The sequence below is a fragment of the Penaeus japonicus genome, unplaced genomic scaffold (assembly GCF_977035675.1).
Source record: "Penaeus japonicus unplaced genomic scaffold, GWHDUDI00000001_assembly GWHDUDI00000017, whole genome shotgun sequence".
Lineage (NCBI taxonomy): Eukaryota > Metazoa > Arthropoda > Malacostraca > Decapoda > Penaeidae > Penaeus > Penaeus japonicus.
Genome location: NW_028234419.1, coordinates 30,509,372 through 30,514,371, shown reverse-complemented (window position 1 = coordinate 30,514,371; position 5,000 = coordinate 30,509,372). Strand labels below are relative to the sequence as shown.

Genomic DNA, 5,000 nt, shown 5'->3' with positions numbered 1-5,000 from the left:
GAGAGAGAGAGAGAGAGAGAGAGAGAGAGAGAGAGAGAGAGAGAAAGAGAGATTGAAAGATATATAGAGAAAGATATAGATAGATAGATAGATAGAGAGAGAGAGAGTCCAGCGATCCTCACAAGAAACACATCATAATTATCATCAGTCTCCGCATCAGCCTGTACCATTATCTTCTAACAAAACCCTTCATCATCATCACCATCATGGTCCACGGATGCAGCCTCTTACCGGGAGATGGCGTCTTCATCCGCGGGCGTGAGAGTGCAAACTGTAGCCCCCCCCCTCCCCTCGGTCACCTTCCCTAACCTCAATGTTACCATTAATCTCTATCAGTCATAATCAATTGCACGTGACTATTTTCTTTCTTCGTTGTCAAACCCAATCGAAGTTATTTTCCAATCGTTATTCTAATAACCTAAATTCTTTAGAGTGTGTGAGAGAGAGAGAGAGAGAGAGAGAGAGAGAGAGAGAGAGAGAGAGAGAGAGAGAGAGAGAGAGAGAGAGAGAGAGAGAGAGAGAGAGAGAGAGAGAGAGAGAGAGAGAGAGAGAGAGAGAGGAAGGGGAGAGAGGGAGGGAAGGAGGGAGGGAGGGAGAAGGAAAAAGAGAGAGAGGAGAAAGAAAGAAGGAAAGAGAGAGATAGGGAGAAAGAAAGAGAGAAAGAGAGAGATGAGAATAAAAGACGCTCCAACGCCCAACGCTAGTAAAAAAAAAATGAAAAGCGATCATAAAAGCATTTTAGACAGGGCGAGACCTCCACCAAAAGCCATGACTCAGAATCAAGAAAATTCCGGAGATCTTCAGGTCACCACGTATTCCTCTGGCCTAAATTTCCTCTTTCGAATTTCCGTTTCTTATTTAGTTCTTAGCATTCAGATGATCCCCTTATCCCTTTTATTCTTTTGACTTCCTACTTTTCTTCTTATTTTATTTCCTTTACTTTGTATAGTTGCTCCTGTATGGATCTGCTGCTGTCACATAACTTTCCCGCCAAAAAAACGTGAAAGAATCCCGAACTTTCGCGCCAAAAATTATTCTGCGGTTCCTTTTTTTGGCGGGAAAGTTGCCAGGTGTCTCTGCGTTTGCTAAGTCATTCCACAAATTTAAAAAAGGAAGAATCAAACACTGAAAATAATGTGATTAACTGATATTTCTGGTATTATCTTGCAGTCACAAATGCCTCAATAAATGAAGATACAAAAAAATAAAACAAAATAAACCTCAATCTATCAGCCACACAAACACACACACGCGCACTCAGGAAGTCACGTAAGGCCGAATCAGAGAGAGAGAAAGAGAAGAAAAAAAAAAAGTCACACATCCCAAAGACCTTCAAAAGACACAAAGGAACCCCGACATCCTTAACAGGTAGAGCAATAGGACTTGAACGAGACACAGAAGAAGAGATAAAGGAATCTACAAGATGGAGGAGAGGAAAGAAATTAATGTGGGGGGAGGGGGGGGTGTTACGTGAGATGGAGAATATATGGAGGGGGGAGGGAAAGAAAGAAAAGAGGGAAGAGCTGAAGGAAGAGAAGAGGAAAGATAAGGTGAAGGAAGAGGAGGAGGAGAGATAAGGTGAAGGAAGAGGAGGAGGAGAGATAAGGTGAAGGAAGAGGAGGAGGAGAGATAAGGTGAAGGAAGAGGAGGAGAAAGAAAGGAAGACGGGAGAAGAGGAGGAAGAGGAGGAGGAGGTGGTGAAAAGGGATAAGGAGAAAAAAAAATGAAGGAGGATGAAGAAGGAAAAAGAAAGAGAGAGAGAGAGAGAGAGAGGAGACCCACACCCTTTCGAAAATACAAGGCGTGAGAAAGAGGCGATCTACACGACCCTAATTACAGGTGAGCCTCCTGGTCCCTGGTCCCTGGTCCCTCCCCCCCCCTTCCCCTCCACCTCCCCTGCGCTCGTAATGAAGACATATGGTACCAAATCCTGCCGAAGGAGCGGAGCCCTTTCATGCGCTGCCATAAACAACACCGAAGTCTAATGGCGGTGATCGCAAGGGAGGGGCGGGAGGGGAGTGGGGGTAGAAGGATAGTGGGTGGTGATCACGAGAGGGAGGGTGGAGGTGAGTGGGGGGTTGGGGTTGGGGATTGGGGGAGGTGAGTGGGGGTTGGGGGAAGTGAGTGGGGTTGGAAGAGGTGGGGGTTGGGGAATGGGGGAGATAAGTGGGGTTGGAAGAGGTGGGTGTGGGGGGTTGGGGGGAGGTGAACGAGAGGTAGGGGTACGGCTGGGGTGGGGGTCGGTATTGGAAAGGAGGGAGGGGGGAGGGTGAAGGGATGCTTACGCTTCGTCGCGGATTACGTGAGTGTATGCGAACCGTGCTTAAGTATACATGTAGATATATGTGTCTATATTTGCGTGCGTGTGTATATATATATTTTTTCTCTCTTTTTTGCATAGTCTTCACTATTAAAATAATATATCAATCTTATTTCCCTCGAACGTTTGTATGTGTATGAATATATATATATTTCATTTTTTCTTTTTCTTTCTCTTTCTTCTTTTTCTTAATTTCTTTCTTTTTTCATCTTTCTTTCTCTCTTTCTTTCTTTTCTTCTTTCTCTCATCTTTCCCCATTGGAAACAAATCACCTGCCCCTCTCCTATCGAACTTTCTCACCTCTTCCCTTTTATCCTTTTTTTTATCTCTATTTTTTCCTTCGTGACATCCCCCTCCTTCCCATCCTTTTCATCCTGACTTTAACATCTTCGCCTTTCCTGACCCTTTCGTATAAATCTTAAGCATCTTTGACCTCCGTGACAATCTCCCTCTCCCTTTTTCATATTTCTTTTTTATCATTTCATTCTTTTTACTTACTCTCCTTTTTGCATATTTATCTTATCATATTTTTTATCATTTTATTCTTGTTCTTTCGTTATCTTTTATTATTTTATTCTTATTCGTTTAACATATATATTTTTAAAATCATTTTATTCATTTTTTTATGTTGCGATATTTTCTTATTCTTTTTTTTTTTTTTTTTTTTTATTCCCTTTTTTATTCCATTAATCGTCATATTCGTGATTACATTTTTCTCTTTTCTTTCTCTTCCATTTCCCTCTTCTCCTCTTCCTTCCTCTCCCTCTCCCACCCCTTTCTCCCTTCATCCCTCACCCTCACCCCTTCCCCTCACCCTTTCCCCCATACTCCTCTCCCTCCCCCTCCCCCTCACCTCCGCCTTTCCCCCACATTCTCTCCCCTCCCCCCTCTCTCCCCTTCCCCATTTTCCATCCCCCTCCCCCTCCCCCACTCCCTCTCCCCCTTCCCTCCCCCTCCCCATCCCCCCTCCCCTACCAGCACCTAATCGGCCGCCCTGATCCAATCTATCTCGCCGTCACGGAAATTCGACGCCGAGGCTCCTTCGGCGACGGAAGGGGGGGGGGGGGAGCTGATCAAAAGATTCTTAATTAATTAAAGGTGACGGTGATCCATGTGGATACTCTTTTGGTTTATCTCTTTTTTTTCTTTCTCTTTCTCCCTCTCTTTCTGTCTGTCTCTGTCTCTGTCTCTCTCTCTCTCTCTCTCTCTCTCTCTCTCTCTCTCTCTCTCTCTCTCTCTCTCTCTCTCTCTTTCTGTCTGTCTCTCTTCTCTGTTCTCCGCTCTCGCTCTCTCTTTCTGTCTCTCTCTCTCTCTCTCTCTCTTTCTGTCTCTCTCTCTCTCTCTCTCTCTCTCTCTATATATATATATATATATATATATATATATATATATATATATATAACTTTTCTTCTTCCTCTTTTTTTCTATCTACATTTTGTTTCCTTTGTTTTTCTTTTCTTTATTTTTTACTTCCTTCTTTTATCATCTCTATTTTTCCTCATTCTTCCTTTTCGTTTTTTTTTTCTATTTCACTCCTAGGATCAATTTTTTTTTTGGTTGTTGCGTTTTTGGTTGATCTGTGCAACGGTTGAGATGCTAATAACGATGATGCTAAACTTGAAGAAAATGACAATAAGAAAGCTAAGTGTATAGAAAATAATGATAAGGATTATAGCAAGAGTTTAATATAGAAAATAATCGACATACCATTTTCAATAACATTCCAAGGTATGCATACTTTTTAACTTAGAAACACTGTCCATGCCCTACACACACACACACACACAAACACAAAAACAAACACAATCACACACACACAAAGTCACACATAAACACACATCCCACCCACCCTACCCCACCCAAATCCCACCCATCCCACCCAACCCCAACCCGGCCCACCCATCTTCATCCACACACACGCCCACACACGCCATGGCCACCCACGGCTATCCACGGTTCTTCCCACACTTTCGTTTCCATATGCATAACAGCAGGTCATAACGGGCCCGGGAATTCGCTTTCATCATGGTGTACACACACATTGACAGCATGTACACATCGCCAAACGTGTACACGGATGATGTAATGTGCACAGGGTTGTAATTCATGTGGGTGTTCTCATCGTTTGTGTGTGCGTGTTGTGTTGTGTTGTGTGTGTGTGTGTGTTTGTGTTTGTGTTTGTGTGTGTGCGCGTGTGTGTGTGTGTTAATTTATTCTATTTTGAGGGGAAGAGTTGTTTGTATGGGGGGTCTGTATATAATTATTTTAATAGTAAAAGTAGTAGTAGTAGTAGCCGTAGTAGTGGTGATGGTAGAGGTTGTAGTGGTGGTCGTAGTAGTAATTGTGATAATAGATGTAGTGGTGGTGGTAGAAGTTAAGAAGTAGAGAGAGAGAGAGAGAGAGAGAGAGAGAGAGAGAGAGAGAGAGAGAGAGAGAGAGAGAGAGAGAGAGAGAGAGAGAGAGAGAGAGAGAGAGAGAGAGAGAGAGAGAGAGAGAGAGAGAGAGAGGAGAGAGAGGAGAGAGAGAGAGAGAGAGAGAGAGAGAGAGAGAGAGAGAGAGAGAGAGAGAGAGAAAGAAAGAGGAGAGAGAGAGAGAAAAAAAGAGAGTGAGAGAGAGAGATGGAAAGAAACAGGAAGAGAGGGAACGGGAGAGAGAGTGAGTGAGTGAGGTCGTGAGTGAG

At 43.5% G+C, this 5,000-nt stretch overlaps 1 protein-coding gene across 4 annotated transcripts in view; it reads right to left on the bottom strand.

Moving 5' to 3' along the window:
* stan (Protocadherin-like wing polarity protein stan) overlaps positions 1-5,000 on the bottom strand; it is a 291,876-nt gene that overhangs the window by 80,051 nt on the left and 206,825 nt on the right. The window lies entirely within an intron of this gene.